General features: G+C 42.0%; 1 pseudogene; it reads right to left on the reverse strand.

Annotated features, from left to right (window-relative positions):
* Positions 1-16,241: 16,241 nt before the first annotated feature.
* On the reverse strand, positions 16,242-19,266 carry LOC127452206 (nuclear factor 7, ovary-like; annotated as a pseudogene).
* Positions 19,267-20,211: the final 945 nt, after the last annotated feature.

Genomic DNA, 20,211 nt, shown 5'->3' on the forward strand with positions numbered 1-20,211 from the left:
GTGTTTTCCCACCAGTGGTCATGAAATAAGCTCTGCCACACATCCCAAAGTAAAATCATCTATTTAAAACCACAAAAAAAGATAAAGGGATTGTTGACACAAAAATGAAAAGTCTCATCTCTTATTCACCCTCATGCCATCCCAGATGTGTATGACTTTCGTTCTTTTGCTGAACACAAACAATGATATTAGAAGTATATCTCAGCTCTTTAGGTCCATACAATGCAAGTGAACAGGGTTCAAAACTTTGAAGATCCAAAAACACATAAAGGCAGCATAAAAGTAATCCATAAATGGTTTAATCAATGTCGCCATCGAATATTTCACTCTCGTAGCGTCTTGCGGCTGGAACGACAAAGCACAATGGGATCGGTTTCTCCATGGACTATCTGATAACATCCTTGATGAGATCTACGCCTTGGACCTCCCTACACGCTTCGATGACTGGTGGATCTAGCCATCCGTGTGGATTAGCGGCTCACCCTTTGTCGGTGCCGTCGAACTCCACATCCCCAAATGATGGTGCGCACATCACTCCCCATATTGTCCATCAGGTCATCGGAACATTTGTCTGAGGCAGAGCCCATGCAGATTGGGAGAACACACCTCCCTCCTGAGGAGAAACAATGGCGCCTGGCAACATTTCAGCAACATGCCCGGTAAAAGGCTTGGCTTGCCAGTAAGATTCTCACCATTCCCCTGGAGGAGCCCATCACTGCTCGCACCCTCAGCGGAACTCCACTGTCACTGGTCACTCACTCCACCCATCCACTCACCCTCGTTTCCGGAAACCATTCAGAAAGTAACTCATTCTTCCTCCTCGAATCACCCTGCTCTCTGGTCGTGCTTGGACACCCCTTGCTGGTAATCTACAACCCTCACATTGATTGGTCCAAGAGTTCCATGCTGGCCTGGAGTCCTTTCTGTCTTTCTAACTGTTTGTCTTCTGCTGTTTCCCCTGTCTTGTTCTGTGTTGCAAGATGAGCCAGTGGAATAATCCGGGGTGCCGGTGGCTTACCGTGACCTGAGGGCGGTGTTCAGTCGGTTCCGCACCACGTTCCTCCCTCCACATCGCCCATACGACAGCACGATTGACCTGCTACCGGGTACTTCTCCGTCATTGCTTTACTCACTTTCGGTTCTAGAGAAGGAGGCCACGGGAAAGGTACATCAATGATTATCTGATAGCCGGTATCATCCATCTTTCCTCTTCACCAGCAGGGGTGGGTTCTTCTTTGTGGAGAAGAAGGATGGTTTGCTTAGACCCTGCATTGATTATTAGGGTCTGAATGATATCATGGTGAAGAATCATTATCCTTTCCGTTGATGTCTTCAGCTTTCGAACATGTACAGGGGACGACCATCTTTACAAATTTGGACTGATTGGGGGGGGTGGGGGGGGATGAGTGGAAGACTTGGATGATATTCTGATCTTCTGCCAAAGTATCTAGGACCATGCTCAGCATGTCAGAAAGGTGCTCCAATGGCTATTAGAGAACCGGCTCTTCATTAAGGCGGAGAAGTGTGTTTTCACGAGCGGTCGTTTACATTCCTGGGGTTCATCATTTTGTCTGAGAGAGTCTGCATTTATCCCAACAAGGTCAGGGCCATTTCAGATTAGCCAACCTCAGATTTCCAGAGAGCAATGCAGAGGTTTTTGGGGTTTGCCAATTTTTATTGACAGTTCATCCAGAACTGGTCATTTTGAACATAGTGGACCGGTTCTCGAAGGTGGCTCATTTCATTCCCCTCCCCAAATTGCTATCAGCAAGGGAGACAGTGGTTGAAGTCGTTAACCACGTCTTTCGCCTCCATGGCCTCCCGTTAGACTTGGTTTCTGACAGGGGGCCCCGGTTTATGCCAAAATTTTGGGCAGAGTTTTGTCGACAGCTGGGGCAAAGGCGAGTCTGTCTTCTGGGTTGAATCCCCAGACTAATGGTCAATTAGAGCGGATGAACCAAGACTTGGAAAGGGCACTGTGATGTATGGCTTCCCGGAATCCCTCATCTTGGAGTTCCAGGTTTGCATGGGTTGAGTTCGCCTGCAACTCATTGCCTCTATCGTCTACGGACTTATTGCCCTTCCAGTGTTGCCTGGGATATTAGCCGCCCTTATTCCCAGAGCAGAAACCCAATGTCATCGTTCCCTCCGCCCAATACTTTTATTCAGAGGTGTTGGCGCACCTGGAAACAAGCCAGAGAAGCCCTTTTGAGACACTGGTCTTAGCCCCGGTTTATGTGTGTGTGCAGAATGTTTGGTTGTCCGCTAAGGACAGAGGTGCCCAAAGTCCAGCCCGTGGGCCAACTGCGGCCCTCCAAATGCTCCGATGTGGACCGCGAGAGACTTTAGAAATAGAACAGAATTAGGTCCGCTATGAAGAAATTATATGAAATTCATATTCCGGGAACTGGATGTCACTGTCACGTGCAGCCGCTATTCACAGCGCATCATCTCCACTAGTGGGGTCTGTGTCGTCACCAGATTCATCCACTGGCAGTGTTCAATGGGAGTTTGGAATACACATTATTTCCAAGGATGAAGCACCCCGCAGAAAGAATGATGCATTTATTAAAGGATTGACATCAGGTTTGATACTTTACTCATGTACTAGCTGCTGTTGTGCAAGTGGCTGAACAGAGTTTATTGAGCGTGCACAAAGACACGTGATCCAAGCATACTCTTCCAGAAAGTCCTCTGTAGCACTGAAAACTTGCATAATATTAAGCATACAATATAATGATTATGCATAGTGACAATCTAGTAACTTAGACATTTTTGAAATGATTACAGCGATGTGGCCCACGGCACCTTATTTTTTTCTGCATTTGGCCCCCGGCTAAAAAGTTTGGACACTCCTGGCAAAGGACATCCCACTCTGACACATAAACTGGGACCCGGATTCATCGGCCCCTTTGCCATCACTAAGGTGCTTAGTACGGTGGCAATTCGGCTCAAATTACCACATTATCTTAAGTGTGTTCACCGAGTCATTCATGTTTCTAGAATTACCGTTCTGAGTTACATCCCACAGCTCCCGTTCCACAGAGGGTGCTCTGGTTTATTCCGTCACATGCCACTTATGATGTGAGGTGGAGGGGCAGAGGGTTCCAATAATGGGTTGACTGGGAGGGCTATGGACCTGAGGAGAGGCACGGGACATTCTGGACGGCGCCCCTGAGAACTGTTTTCGTATCTCTGGTCCACCATTACCATACACTGGGCATCTCATCACATCCAAGCACGTAGCAGCCACAGGGGACGTGAGGGACACTCCCCCCGCACTATTTAAAAAGGTGATTTTTGTTCCCCGCACTTTTCCATGCTAAACCCATACCAAGTCCAAATGGTGGATTTGGATACAGTATTCTTTGCATTTTGTTACTTTGGACTGATTGAGTGACCATCCAGCCAATCACAGGTGAGTTTCATAATAGACCGTCAGTCAGAATCAGCAGTCTAATCAACGTGGCTCCGTTCATTTCTACAAAGTTGCTTTCAATAATGCTCATTTAGCCATGTTTTTTATTCACATTGATGTTGATCTAAACTAATAATCTAGAGATGAGGAACAGATAAATGAGAGTTATTTATCGGCATATCGTTCTTTATTGGCAGCATTACGTGAAATGCACTGCAGAAAAAAATGACCATCCTTGTTTTAAGCACACGTTGTAAGTGGAGTTTATATCAGCGCATGAGTCTACATTAAGTTATGCTTTTTACATTATGTTTGTGAGGTAATAGTTTGAAACGTTGTTTTTGCCCATTTAAGCAGATTACTAGATCTGTGTTAAATATTTAAAGCTATTTTTAATATCAGCTGCTGTTTTTCACCTCTATGTTAGTGTGCAGTCAACAAACTGTAGGAAAAAGATAGATCTGCTGTGTTCTTAGAACACTTATTTTACTGAAGTGAATAGATATGTAGACACGCTTTTTTACACATGAAAACATGCGGATGTTACTGAAACTCATTATAATTATTCTAAGACTATAATTGTTGTCTTTTGATAAAAGTCATGCTCAGCAGCTCAAAAACTGTAGGGAAATTATAGATTTTCTTTGTTCTTCTAATGCTTAAAACCTCTACTAAAGTCTCTTTGTAGGTCTGTAGACTTACAAATTTTAAAGGATTAAAGATTTCTTTTGATCGTTAGTTAATTCAGTGACTAACTAATTTCACACAAGACACTCATTTGTCACCACTTTCTGGCATCACCAGAAATAGTCATTGAATCATTTAATGGATCTCAAATAAAATAAAATAAAATAAAATTCCTTTATTGTCACTCAACCATATACACAAGTGCAATAGTGGGTGAAAGTCTTGGGTGCAGTTCCAAGCAACAGAGCAGTATGACAATTACAATAATCATCTGATTTACACATAACACAATTTACACATCTGCTACACAACACAATATACAATATACACCCAATAATATACAATATACAGTATACACAAAAAAAGAAGACTGTATGCAAAAAAAAAAATATATATATATATAAGTATAAAATGTGGGTCCAGTCTGAGGCTAATAATGTGCGGTGCTGATATATGTATCGTGAGCAATCAAGAGTTCAAAAGTCTGATTGCTTGGGGGGAAGAAGCTGTCATGAAGTCGGCTGTTGCGAGTCCTGATGCAGCGATACCGCCTGCCTGATGGTAGCAGTGAGAGCAGCACATGGCTCAGGTGGCTGGAGTCTCTGATGATCCTCCGGGCTTTTTTCACACACCGTCTGGTATATATGTCCTGGAGGGAAGGAAGCTCACCTCCGATGATTTGTCTGGCAGTTCGCACCACCCTTTGCAGGGCTTTGTGGTTGAGAGTGGTGCTGTTGCTGTACCAGGTGGTGATGCAGCCAGTCAGGATGCTCTCTACAGTGCTGGTGTAGAACCGTGTGAAGATGTGGTGTTCCTTTTTTCCAGGTAGGAGAGAGCAGTGTGTAGTGTAGATGCAATGGCATCATCAGTGGAGCGGTTGTTGTGGTTTGCAAACTGCAGTGAGTCCAGTAAGGCAGGCAGCACAGAGCAGATGTAATCTCTGATTAGTCTCTCAAAGCATTTGCTGATGATGGGGGTCAGAGTAACAGGACGCCAGTCATTTAAGCAAGTGATTTTGGGTTGCTTTGGTACAGGCACAATGGTGGACATTTTAAAGCATGTGGGGACCACAGACAAGGAGAGGGAAAGGTTGAAAATGTCGGTAAAAACACCAGCCATTTTGTTCGCGCACGCTCTGATGATGCAGCCCAGAATGCCGTCTGGACCTGCGGCTTTATGGATGTTCACCCATCAGAAGGATCGGGTTACATCCGCTACAGAAATGGAAAGTGAACTAACTTCTGTAGCTTTGGCCGCAAGAGTTCTCTCTGCGAGGGCGGTGTTATTACCCTCGAAACGAGCATAAAAAGTATTAAGCTCATCCGGGAGAGAGGCAGCGGTGTTCACGGCGGAGTTTTTATTCCCTTTGAAGTCTGGGATGATATTAATTCCCTACCACATGCTTCTAGAGTCCGTGGTGTTGAACTGTCCTTCAATCTTGTCCCTGTACTGGTGTTTGGCTGCTCTGATAGATTTGCGGAGGGCATAACAGGCTTGTTTATACTTCTCCGCATTCCCGGAATTAATATTGAAGGTCTGCGCATTAAGTGCCGCACAAACATCGCTATTAATCCACGGTTTCTGATTAGAGTAGATCTGTATTGTTTTGGTCAGCACTACATCATAATTTAATTAATAAGAATTTTATTTATTACACATATATAGTGAAATTCATTTTTTCACATATCTCAGCTAAGCTGGGGTCAGAGTGCAGGGTCAGCCATGATATGGCACCCCTGCAGCAGATAGGGTCAAGGGCCTTGCTCAAGGGCCCAACAGTGGCATCTTGGCAGTGCTGGGGCTTGAACCCCCAACCTTCTGATCAGTAACCCAGAGCCTTAACTGCTGAGCCACCACTGCCCCTCATCATCTATGTACTTCCTGATGAAACACGTTATGGTATCAGTGTAGACCTCGATGCCGTCATCAGAGTTAGACCGGAACATCTCCCAGTCCGCGTGATCAAAACAGTTTTGTAGCATAGAATCTGATTGGTCCGACCAGCACTGGATCGTTCTGAGGGCGGGTGTTTCAGTTTCTGTTTCAGTTTCTGCCTGTAAGCGGGCAGAAGCATTGAGGTATTTAAAGTCTGGTTTTCCGTGTGCTATTGCAGAACCAATGTCCAAAAGTGTTTGTCTATTGTAGACAATAAGGCAGACAACATCCTAAACAAAAAACATAAGAATTGTAGACAAAACAAACAAAAAACTGCAATATTGGGTCGGAGCTCGCAACACAGCAGCCATATTCGGCGCCATCTTGAAAATCCGAATCTGAATGAATTTCAGTGAATGTAGTCAAAACACTCGAGCCAATTGGATACATGTAAATCCCACAAGCACAGAGTAAAAAATAAAAATAGATTGTCATTATTGTAATTGATTAACTAATTTATTCAGGACCAGCTTGTGCTCATTCTTTTATTGTCATTTGTGAAACAGAAGCAAGTGCTCCACAAGATGCCCTTTATTTTTGCTCATTTTGCAATTATTTCATAATACATGAATCTTTAAAATACCACAACTATTAAAAGTAAATAATACACATAAATTAATATAATACTTGTATCATTCTTATATATTAATATATACTGTAATATATTAATACTGCACTGTAAGTGTTGGGTCTGTGCGAGCAACCTACTGACAGCTGTGTCCCCCCAATTTTAAAATGTATGCTACGCCCCTGACTACATCATTATATCTTAAAACTTCTAAATGGTAGTTAATTATACCTAACATCTTATCATGTCATGTCATGTCAACTTTATTTATAAAGCACATTTAAAAACAACAAAAGTTGAACCAAAGTGCTGTACAATTAGATATAAAAGTGAAAGAGAGTACACAGATATATAAAAATAATCAAACAATATAAAAACAAACAAAATTAAATACCAACAAACAACATGTAAACTTGATCTTAAATAGTGTCAAAATATACAGAGTAAAAATTGGTTTTAAGAGATTTAAAAATGGCTGAAGATGGGGCGGACCTTACATGTAAAGGGAGAGTGTTCCAGAGTTTGGGGCGACAACAGAGAAGGCTTGTGCTCGATTAGACTTAAAATGACAGCAGGGGACTGATAAAAGAAGTTGCTTATAAGATCTGAGCATTCTAGGAGGCGAATATGGGTGCAGAAGGTCAGTGATATATTGAGGAGCAAGACCAGACAGGGGCTTGTACACATAAATAAGAATTTTAAAATAAATTCTAGCCTTGACAGGAAGCCAGTGAAGGGCAGCCAATACAGGAGTGTTGTGATCTCTTTTTTTTAGTCCCAGATAAAAATTGGGCTGCGGCATTTTGAACCGTCTGCAAACAAGATAAAGCAGACTGAGGCAGACCAGCATACAGAGAGTTACAATAATCTGTGTGAAGTAATAAGAGCATGGATCATAGTTTCAAGGACTTTACCAGAAAGAAAATGCTTTAATTTAGCAATAGACCTCAACTGAAAGAAACTTCCCTTAGTAGCAGCACTTATCTGTTTATCAAACAGTTATGATTTGTCAAAAATGACCCCAAGATTTTTGACATGCATGTGTACATTGGAGGAGAGCAGAACTAACTGTGTTTCAATGAAAGATGAAGTCCTGGCAGAGCCTAAAATCAATACTTCAGTTTAGCTTTCATTTAATTGCAAAAAAATTATTCGCCATCCAGCCTTTAATTTCCTCAAAACACATAAGAGAATCAACAGAGCAGCTGCTATCAGGCTTAACTGATAAAAAAAGTGAGTCGTCTGAGTAACAGTGATAGGAGTCATTATATTTTTGAAAAATGAAGTGCAGAGGAAGCATATAGAGAGTGAACAATAATGGTCCCAGAATAGAACCCTGGGGAACATCGCAAGATAGGGGGGATGTTGCAGAGGAAAACTTACCTATATTTACAGAGAAAGTCCTCTCTCTCAGATAGGAGGCAAACCACTGCAGAGCCAGACCCTGAATACCCACCATACACTCCAACCGGCTTAAAAGTATTTATTGATCAATCGTGTCAAAAGCTGCGCTCAGATCCAATAAAATCAAAACAGCACTTGATCCTGAGTCAAGTGAGAGCAAAATGTCATTAGTGACCTTCAGAAGAGCAGATTCAGTACTATGTAAGGTTTGAAAACCAGACTGATACTGATCAAAGATATTAAAAGAATTCAAGTATGATTATAACTGTGAATAAACAACTTTCTCCAAAAGCTTTGAGGTGAATGGCAACTTGGAGATAGGCTTGTAATTGGTATATACAGTGGGATCAAGGTGCATTGTTAAGCTGCACAATTGCATGTTTAAAACTAGCTGGGACTACCCCATTTGCTAGAGAGCTGTTAATAATTGCAGTCTCATCAGAGCTCATCATTTCAAAGACATCTTTGAAAAGACGAGCAGGCAGTATATCCATTTTACTATTTGAACTCTTCATCTTAGAAACTAAATCAACAAGGTGGCCTGAAGAGACTGGTTGAAAGCAAGTTAGAGAGCTGAGTGGCTGGAATACCAGTGGTGAATAGAATTTCGCAGGCTGAATAGAGGCCTTAATTTCTTGGACTTTCTGAGTGAAAAATGTAAGAAACTTCTCACAGGCTTCAGTGAACACATCAAGACACCGAGTCAATGGTCTTAAACAGCACTTTGGGCATATTTGCATTCTCTGAGATTTATAGATTATTTAGATTATTAATTTATAGAGGAAATTTGATTTGGCCATTTTCACAGATTTTTGGTGCTTACCGAGGGGGGAATCACCACATTTGGAGCACTGAGCCCAAGTACGCGGGCTCACCTAAAAAGGGGCATACCACGAGTACTGGGCCTTGCGGCGTTACTCCTCCACCGAGTTCGCCACCGAATAGTGCTTAAGGAATTAAAGAGGCGTCCAGTGTTCACCAGTTGCGGGGAACTGTTGTGGACAAGATAGCACACGTTATCACCTTAAAAAGGGAAAGGCGCAAATGCAAGCGATACACCTGACCAGCTGCCCGGCCTACCTGTTGTTACCCTGTAACACTCGGGTCGAAACTGGTTCTATGCGCAGGTTGTAGAACCTCGCAAAGGTATTGGGTGTAGTCCAACCCGCTGCTCTGCATATGTGTACTAGAGAGGCGCACCTCACCAGTGCCAAGGAGCCAACAACACCTTTGTTGGAGTGCGCCCTGACTCCCAAAGGTCATGGCAGTTCTTGTGATTGGTAAGCCAGAGAAATGGCATCCACAATCCAATGGGACAACCTCTGTTTGGAGACAGCTTTCTCCTTCTGCTGCCCTCCAAAGCAGACAAAGAGCTGCTCCGAGCGTCTAAAGCTCTGCGTGCGGTCCAGATAGATGCACAGGGTGCTAACTGGGCACAGCAACGATAAGGCCGGGTCTTCCTCCTCTGAAGGGAGCGCAGCCATGTACACCTTCAGGGTAGAGGGAGACAGCTGTCTCTCCAGTCCCTCCTGTAGAAAGGACAACACAGACCCGATTGCGCATCTCCGTGGATCTTCCCCGTGGGAAGAACACCAATTCGCAAAGAGACACCACTTCAGAGCGTACAGCAGCCTTCTGGAGGGGGCTCTGGCCTGAGTGATCGTGTCTACCACTGCTGGCGGAAGGCCTGCTAGGTCCTCTGCATCCCATCCAGGAGCAAGACGTGGAGATTCCAGAGGTCTGGTCGTGGGTGCTGGAGTGTGCCCTGCCCCTGAGGGAGAAGGTCCTGCCTCAACTAGAGTTGCCTCATCCCTGGGTCACCAGTCACAGGACCGCTTTGAAGCCCGTCCGGGGTTCTTGGCGGCTGGCTGGTGGGCAGGCGGTGCCATCTTCCTGCGGGAGGATCTTCTTCTCAGAGGCCAGCATACGGGCTCTAATGGTGAGGGAGCCGGGGCCAGCACCGCAGGAGGACGGCCCTGGTGAGAGGCAGATGGGGCGCGGGACTTTGCATGCCTATAGGCGTCTGAGTTGCGCAGTTGCAGGATATGTTTGATGGCCTCTGTCTGCTTCTTCACCATCGAGAACTGATGGGCGAAATCCTCGACAGTGTCGCCAAAGAGCCCCCCTTGTGAGATGGGCGCATCAAGAAAGCAGACCTTCTCGGCGTCACGCATCTCCGCAAGGTTAAGCCACAGGTGCCGCTCTTGGACCACCAAGGTGGACATCGTCCAGCCCAGGGAGCGCGCTGTGACTTTCGTCGCCCGTAGAGTGAGGTCGGTCATGGTACGCAGTTCCTGCATGAGCCCTGGGTCGGTCCTACCCTCGTGCAGATCTTTGAGCACCTTGGCCTGGTGGACCTGCAGGATGGCCATGGCATGCAGGGCAGAGGCGTCCTGACCTGCGGCGTTGTAAGCCTTCACCACGAGTGACGAAGAAAACTTACATGCCTTGGAAGGGAGCCTTGGTCGGTTCCTCCAGGTGGCTGCTCCCTGCAGGCATAAATGCACCGCAACGGCGCGCTCTACCTGGGGAAGCTAGACATATCCCTTAGCCGCTCTGCTGTCAAGTGTAGTTAGGGTGGAAGAGCCGGCAAAGCGTGTATGGGCAGAGAAAGGTGCCTTCCACGAATTCGTGAGCTCCTCGTGCACTTCCGGGAAGAAGGGCCCAGAAACCAATCATCCAATCGCGAACGTTCAGGGCAGGGAAAGCCCGATGTTCGTGGCTGCCCGGGCAAGCACAGCTGCCAACTCAGCATCTGCCTCATCCAGAGCTCTACCACCTGAGAGCGGGAGCTCAGAAGATTCATCTGCTTCCGAAAGCAGAAGCCCACCCTCCGATGCTGTAACCGATAACTCATCCTCGTTGCGAGCTCCTGCCCTGAGGCGGACCGCCTACCTCACTCGTGAACTCTACCAGGCAGAACGAGCATGCTGGGGCTGGGAGGTCTGTGGGGACTGAGCCGGCAGGAACACTCCCATATCCACATCCAGATCGCCCATGGCGCTTGCCGACGCAGCCACCTGAGTCTCAAACCAGGATGGACCAGGTCGGGAAGCAGCCGCGGTGGCTCTCTGCTTCACGAAGAAGGAAGATGAGAACATGACCCCTCCATGAAAGTTGCCTCGGCGTGCTGGTGACCCAAGCACTCGAGACAGATCTCATGGCCATCCGGTGGGGAGAGATAACGGCCACACCCAGTAGAACAAAGGCGAAAGGACATCTTTAAAAAGACGGCAATCGTTTGTGCGAGCTCTTTTAGAGAAAATATACTCTTTTGGAACATACTCTTTTAACACCTGTGGACTCAGCTGCCGAAGCACCCAGGGGAAGCACAACACTCGATCGTGCGAGGGTGACCGCTGATATGCGCTGTAAATTCCAGCAGCAGAAGGTAAGGTGACGGGACGAACACACATGCGCTCGGCTCCAAAGTACATGTCTGAATGAGTGGTGCACGCCATCTCCTTTTATACCCGTATGTCTGGGGCGGAGAGTGGCATGCAAATTCTACTCGCCAATTTTCATTGGCCTTTTCTGAATAAAGCAAAGGTAAATGGGGCTCTCAAGAGCGTACCCCTAGTGTCACTACATCGACACAACGTAGAGTGAGTGACAGACAGGGAACATGATTTATTAAAATCTTCAACCAGCTCTTAAGTATGAGCAGCCTGCCAAAGGCTGGTCAAAACTGAAACACCAAACGGCCAGCGACAAGTGGGGAAATGTCAATTCACTCACTGTGAATTGACAGTTTGATGTGATGTACTGGGGCTGCGAGGGCTCCAGGTAGGCTGGTAGAGGCTTTTCACAGATGTAAACACAGTTTAGTTCCAAATTGAAGTAAATCCCAAACAATGGAACAGTTCACCATCCATGAGCAGATTGAAACTTCTTTCCACAAGCGGTCGTCCCAATAAAAGAGGAAATAGCCCATATCAGAGCCTAAAATCCAACTTAGAAAAGACCGGAGAGCAGCGGCAGCCAAACACGCCGGCATTTGCTCATACATACCACTCATATCTAACTCTAAAATTCACTAGATTATCAAGTTGACTAATTTTATTTTATATATTGAATTATTTTGTGCATTTTTGGCTACTATACAGTAGGGATTGTTGGGAAATGTTACTGAGCCACAGTCATGTGTCTCCGAGTGTCAACTCTTAGCTTTCGTGGCTGCCACAGCATTCTATCTGCTGCCCCCTGATTTCTCCCTCACTGCGATACTTAATCTCTACCCTGCATTATGAGAATAAAGAGCTGCCGAGTACTTACGTAGTGCGTCAATTTAAAAAAGTTACTCAGAGGTTCTTAGAGACCAAAAATATCTGGGTAAAAAAACTGCCACAATAATATTATATATGAGTTAATTTTTTTAACCAACATCAGTCCTGATCATAACTACCAAATATTCTTTCATTTTCAGGATTCCTTTGAAAAAAGGAATTATTTTCCAAATACAAAATGTTTTTTTTTTTTTTTTTTTTTGATTATCACAGTCTGGGATATGTCAGTGATTAGCAACAACATTGATTTTGATGCATTATAATTTTTTGTGCAGTGTAACATTTCAAAAACCTCACACTCAGGACCTTAGAGGAATGTCCGTGTCAGAAAACTGCCATAAAAATATTATATATGAATAGTATTTTCCACTTTCACAGATTTTTTACATAACTACCACATATTCATTAATTTTAAGGATTTTAACCCTTTTAATACCAGTTTGTTTACATAATGCCACTGTTATTTTTACAAACACACACACACACACACACACACACACACACACACACAATGTTGAAGCCAGGGCTCTGGAATGAAAGAATAATATCATAGACTTCATGATTTTATGCTTTAATGGCACTGGGATCAAATATTGCAGTTTTAATGGGTTTCAATGGGGACATTTTTGTCCTGAAGGTCCTGAGTGTAACTATTTTGTGTACACAGTGTATTATAGATGTATTATAGATGTATTATAGGAACTGAGGTTGAAATATCAAAATTCCCCCCAAAAATACACACCTTTGGCAAAATTTTAAATTTGAGAGATTATTTACTTTTGAATTTATCCACAAGAATCTGGGGCCGGATTCACGAAACATTCTTAAGAAGAAATTTCTCCTTAACTACCACTTTCTTCTTAATCTTTAACTTAAGAAAAAAGTTACAAATATTTTGTATTCCTGAAAAAAACTTCATAAAAAAGTTCTTAGCTTTTCTCTTAAAATTGTTCTAAAGAAAATACATTTGAAACATTCAAATTCTCGAAAAAAAATTGTTCGTAAAAATCATCGTAAATAACATGTTAAAGTTTAGGATAACCTCACAGTTGTCTTAAATCCTAAAAGGTAAGATGTTTCATGAATTTACGGAGTTGTTTCTCGTGTTGAGTCTTAAGACGCAATGGGCTGTTTATGTAGAAATGTGATTTTAGACCAAAACACATTTTTGACTGTTTTGTGTTTAATGATATTTTGATTTTCAGCTTGTAAACCAGGTAAATGTTTTCACCAAATTCAAATAAAATAAATGTTGTTTTGAAGCTTCTTAATGTGGTGACCGATCATGCTTATTCAAACGGATGCACTGCATATAGTGCGCTCTCTACACGATCTTTAGAGTTCATAGAAATATAATAATTACAACATTAGAAAGCTGAGACTTTCTTTATCACTCTTCCCTATTTACATGTCTCTTAATTTCCAATGTGATATAATTATCAAGCTTCCCAAGGAGAAATTTTTCCTTGCAGTAATTTCCTCAACAAGAACCTCTTGTCTACTGAAGTTTGTGTTACTTTTCTTTTCCTTCATGTCAAATTAAAAGTTATCAAATGGTTTGCAGCAAGTAAATTCTCCTTTGACGGTTAATGTCATTAAACTAACACATCTTACACACTTTACATTCAAAAAAACTATTGCGAGGTTCTTGCTACTTAAAAAAAGTTTAATAGATAAATTTATCGTTACAATTTACCAGTGTTGAAGTATTACATTTGTTGTAGGCTATTAGAAAATGTTAAAGCCTCTTTTTATTCTTAACAAAAAATTTTTGCTCTTAAAAAAAAGATGCTCTTAAGAAAATATTTGAAAACTTATGAGTTTTTCAAGAATTGCACTTAGGAACGTTCTTACTAACTTTTTATCAATTATCCTAAGAACTTTCTTTTTGTGATTAACATTTTTATTGATTCCCACAGAAGACACGAAAAACAAAACATATATACATGGAATCAACATTTAACATTTATTCCCCACCACTTTTTCAAAACAAAATCCTGTGTGCCTAACACGTCACACACAACACTCTGAACCTTCACCCAAAACCCCTGGATCTCAACACACCACCAAAAAACATGGGCTGTGTCTCCATCCTCCAATTGCCATCGCCAGCGTGTGGGTGTGTCTTTAAGACTGAGCCTATACAATCTAGAGGGGGTTCAATAGAATCTATGTAAAATATTGAATTGCATAAGGCGCACCCTTGCATCTCTAGATGTAGACTTGACGTTATTTAAAATCCTAGCCCACACTCCCTCCTCCAATTCCAAGTTTAAATTTTACTCCCATAATCTCTTGAGAGAAGTTGAAGCTCCGTCCCCCAGACTCTGAATTAGCAGGGAGTAATACACTGATGCCTCATGACCTTTTCCAAAAGCAGTAATCACCTCTCCCAGAGTATCTGCCACTTTAGAGGGGTGTATGCTACTCCCAAAAACAATATAGAGCAGGTGGCACAGTTGTAAATACCTAAAAAACTGAGATCTAGGAATCCCAAAATGTTGAACCAAATATTCAAAAGATCTCTATGTAACTTATTAAAATGTAATCTAGGACGCTTACCATTCCAAATGAAGGACTTCGCTATGCTATCAAATTGCTTGAAATAAGAGAGGGAGACATCTATGGGGAGAGATTGTAGCAGGTAGTTTTTTGGAATACAATTCATTTTAATAACATTAACCTTCCCAACCATCGATAAATGTAATGAAGCCCACCTGTTCACATCGCTCGAAAAGCTTTTTATTAAAGGGTCAAAATTAACTCTAACTAAATCACACAAATTTGCTGGGAATAAAATGCCCAAATTCTTAATGCCCTGTTTGGGCCACTGGAAGGCGCCCGGCTGAAAAGCTGTTACTGGGCAGTACGCTGTCAGAGCCAAAGCTTCTGATTTAGACCAATTGACTCTGTATCCAGAGAACTTAGAAAAGGAATTAATAATTCTGTGAAGACAAGGCATAGATCTAGTGGGGACGGAGACAAATAATAAAATATCATCAGTGTAAAGCAAAAGCTTATGCGCCATGCCTCCCGCAACCACCCGATGAAAATCACCCTCCTTTCTTATCATGGCTGCTAATAGCTCCAGGGCAAGACAGAACAATAATGGGGAGAGAGGGCAACCTTGTTGGGTGCTCCTATTCAGAGAAAAGTAATCTGAAATTAATCAATTTGTTTGTACCGCTGCTAACAGATGTCTATAAAGTAACTTAATCCATCCAATAAAAGTGTTACCGAACCCGTATATTTCCAAAATCTTAAAAAGATAATCCCATTCTACCACATCAAATGCCTTTTTGGAGTCAAGTGAGATGGTAGCGACCGGAGTCTGATCATTCGCCACTGCCCACATGATATTGATGAAACACCTGATGTTATTAGAAGAGCTGTGGCCCCGAATAAAACCCACCTGATCTATATGTATAAGATATGTCATAACTTTACTTAATCGATTAGCCAAAATTTTTGACAATATTTTAACGTCTAGCTGGATCAGGGAAATTGGATGGTAACTCTTACACTCGCTTGGATCTTTGTCCTTTTTAAGAATCAGACTGATCCGGGCTTGTGTCATGCTTGGCAGAAGCTCTCCATCCTTTAATGATTCCGTATAAACTTCTAGCAAATGTGGAGCCAATTCTGTAGTATAAGATATAACAAATTCAGCAGCAAAGCCGTCTGGCCCCGGAGACTTGCCTGTAGGCAGGACCTTAATTACCTCACCAAGCTCCTCCAATTTATCTCAGAATCAAGAGACTGTTTTGCTCAGTTATCAGTTTAGTGAGTTCTAATGGTTCCACAAAGTTTCTAATATCTTTATCAGTAGACGAAGACGTGGAACCCTAAGAACCTTCTTAATTATTTTCTTAAGAACATTTTTGTGAATCTGGCCCCTGATTTAACTGTGATGTTCTGTTATTACAAACAGTTTACTGGTAAAATCCTTAGAGGAGAACCTACATGACAACTCCAGAAGAATGGCAAGAGTGTGTGTGTAAATGTGTGTGTGTATGTGTGTAGATGTGTGTTAGTTACAGGATCAGAGAATGACACTTTTCCTCCATCATAATCCAGATGAACTCTCACACGCTCAAGATTCTGTTTGACACGAAACACAGTGGAGAAACACCAAATAACAATCCAATATTATACCCCACACTCCAGACATCAGTGTTAAAGAAAACTCTTCCCTTCCTCTGGTTTGATGCTGTAGTTACTCCAAGACTCCAGTCTTTATTGTCTTTAACCTCCACATCCCAGCAGTGTGTTCCTGAGTTAAAACCCTCTGAACCCAGAACACACGAATAACAGTTAAATCTCTCTGGATTATCAGGTAATGTTTGTCTGTTCTCACTGACTCTCACACTGGTCAGATCATCAGACAGGATCAGATTTGGATTTGCAGTGTTTGGATCCAGAATCACAGGAGCTGATGAGAGAAAACAATCAACAGATGCTTTTATTCTCATGTTCATATAATCATCAAGAGTGAATCATATACAGATTATTATGAATTATGAACACGTGTCATATTGATGAAACACTATCAGATATTTTCTGTGATTATTGTCAGTGTTGTTTTTAGTTACACACTCATGATTTATTATCAGTGTTTAACAGTGTGTGGCATGGGGGCGTGGTCATGTGTCAGTCTGTGGGAGATGGAGAGCGGTAAGGCTTGTCACCTGGCTCATAATCATTTCTAACACCTGTCTCTCATTATAGTGATAGCGGAGGAAGGCTTAAAAGGACGGCGAAGCATCAGAGAGGGGTTCGTCAAGCACGACAGCCTGTACCCAGAGAGAGAGAGAGAGATTGTGTTTATGTTGAGAGTGTTTTCATTTATTTACGTTTTCTCTATTATCGGCGATTACCTTTGATTGTGTGGTTCCAAATAAAAGGACTGACCTTGAACCTGCTTCGTTGTCTCCTGACTCCTCCATTGTCCCGAACTAAGAACTTGTTACACAGTGAAGCACAACACACCCATTAAAAGTGTGCATCAGAATGTGAAATTTGTCGAGAGAAACTGATATTTTGTGATTCTTATATCAATATTTTTTATTTTTTAGATTTAACTGTAACTGTAAATATTCTGTGTATTAAACTCTGTCTAATCTTTATTCATTTTAGTGGGTCTTGGTGGTCTGTATATTGTTTTAAGATTAGATTTTATTAGTCATTTTATGATTGTCATATTTCTAAAGCTCTGTGGTGTGAATAATTGAGCAGCTCTTTCTGTGCTGGTAAAGTTACTTTACATGATCTGAACAGACACTCATCATTGTGTTTCTTGTGTCTCCTCTGACCTTCAGGACTCTTGTGTGTATTTCAAGGAAAGTCTTCCAATATTTACTGTGAATTGCTCGTGAAAATGTCTCTCAGTGAACCTGAATTCACAGACACTTTCAGTGTGCTCGCAGAGATGTTTGGTGGACTCACTCTTGTGGACAATGTCTTGCATCTTCTTCCAGACTCTGAATGTCAGGTTGCCCAAGTAATGTGGCACATTAATGAAAGCTCCAGAAGTCATCTGTGGATCCGGCTGTGAGCTCTGGACTCTGGAAGAACATTCAGGAGTCAGTACTGCAGTGACTTTGACTTCACAACCATAGAGAGGAGACACTTACCTTTCCATTGTCACATTAAAGTTCTGCAAAAGACAAAAAAACACTTGATGATCTCCTCAAATGATCAATAAGAGCAGAAATCAATGATGAGAGTTTGACTGTCACCTTTAGAAATGAGACATCGTCATTGGCTTTCATCATTTCCTCCATGTCTTTGATTGTGTGTGAAAGAGCTGAGATGTGTGTGTTCATCTCCTCAAGCTTCTTCTTCATCATCTGACTCTTCTGCTCCTCTTCCTCTCTCAGTTCAGTGATTGTAGCTTCTTCTTCATCTCGGAGAAACTCATGAAGCTTCTTAAACTCCTCTTTAATCTGACGCTCTGTGTGCTCAGCTTGAGTCTGAAATCACATCAAATTCACTTCAATCAGCTCTGCATTCACACACATCACATCATTTATCACCAAATGTGTTTGATTGTTGATTCTGTATCCTCACCTTGATGTGTTTAACTGATTTATCAAACTCTCCTTTAATGTTTTCTGTGTGTTTGAGTTTCTCTTGTAAAGACTTCAATGCTGTATTGAGTTCCTCCTGCAATTTAACAAAGTGAAAATCTGTGAAACTGCAGCTGCTGAGAGATTACTATGATATGTTCATGTATGTAATACATATTAAAATGGTTCAGGAAAATATTGTGTACATGAATGTTCTGATTTCTCTTTTTAAAGCAATTGAACCTTCTTTGTAAATGAAACAAGATAAATTTGTCGTACCTTGTAAGATGGAACAAGTTCACTGATGGGTCTGAATTTATGATTGACGTGTTTCTCTGAATCTCTGCACACGAAACACACCGGCTGTTTATCGTCCAGACAGAAGAGTTTGAGTTTCTCACTGTGTAAACTGCAGATCTCCTTCTCATTTCTCTCCTTCACAAACAACTCACATAAGTTCTTCAACACCAGATTATGAAGAGGTTCATCTGTTGAAGATCTTCTCCTGCAGACAGGACACTCCTGAGTTCTCTTGGTTTTCCAGAACTGTTGAAGACACTCTTTACACACACTGTGACTACACGACAGAACAACAGGATTCTTGTAGATTTCACAGCACACGGGACAAGAAAGTTCTTCCACAGATAGTGAATCCATTTTCACTGTTTATAAAAGCTCCAACGATCTGAACTTTACTTTCACTTTCTGAATGTTGCTTTCAATAATGAATAATCATCAGAATCACAATAATTATATAATAATAATAATCATAATTTACAATAATCCCTTTTGGAAGTGTTTCCTTTCATTTTGCACTGATTCCTTTTTTATATTTGTGCAGAAATGAAATAAAAATGAGAGACGAGTCAATACGACAGGAAAGAGAGAAATAACGAGACAGTTACTTCCTGGTAAGTGTTGTATGAGGGGGAGTTTCTCATCTGTGGGTGTGTTTGTTTGTTACCTCCAAATTAAATTTAGTGAAACTCTCTCAATAATTTTGGATTAGAGATGATTCAGGATTCAAATCTGTTAAGAAAATGTGGCAGTGACATAAAATGGGGGTCACAATGAATGGGTTTGTCTTATATTTTTCTGCACAGTAACCAGTTTTACATTTTGTACTTTAAAGAAAATAGGGCCTATTAGGATCTTTTCAGTTTTAGGCAAACTAGTCCAAAATGTATCTAGCTACTAACTACAGAACAGAAAGAAATAGCTCAGTGAAAACTGATAAACTGAGAAAGCAGCTAGTTACACTACAAGCTACACGACTAAAGAAGCTTTCTACACCTAAACTGAAATACTGAAAGTAATTAGCTGCAATTTGATCTAATATTTATTTATTCGAAAATAAACATATCTAACTATAAATTCTCCTCCCTGCCCAGCAGGTGGCGATATGTACAAAGAATGTAAATCGCCAAAAAACAAAAGAAGAAGAATGTGAAAGTGTAGATTTATAGTAAAAAAGGACATACATATTTATCTGTTTCTCACCCACACCCAGGACCGGAGTGGGATTCATATTCAGCCTGGGATGTCATGTCCAAGTCAGCCCATACCCAAAAGGGGGGTGGGGGTTGGCAGTAAGATGATAACAATAAAACAAGATCACAGCAAAAACATGCAGGGTTGGGGAGTAATGGAATACATAAGAATACACATTAACAATTTTTATTGATTCTCATAAATGAACACAGAAAAGCATAACATACACAGAATCAAACTTAACCCCCACTATTACCCCTCCCCCTCCCAATCCCCAACCCCACCCCCACCCTGGCCCCAACAACATTGCAGTGGTCGCTAATTATATAGACACACAGACACAATAAAAATAAA

Source organism: Myxocyprinus asiaticus, chromosome 14, assembly GCF_019703515.2.
Source record: "Myxocyprinus asiaticus isolate MX2 ecotype Aquarium Trade chromosome 14, UBuf_Myxa_2, whole genome shotgun sequence".
NCBI classification, from domain to species: domain Eukaryota; kingdom Metazoa; phylum Chordata; class Actinopteri; order Cypriniformes; family Catostomidae; genus Myxocyprinus; species Myxocyprinus asiaticus.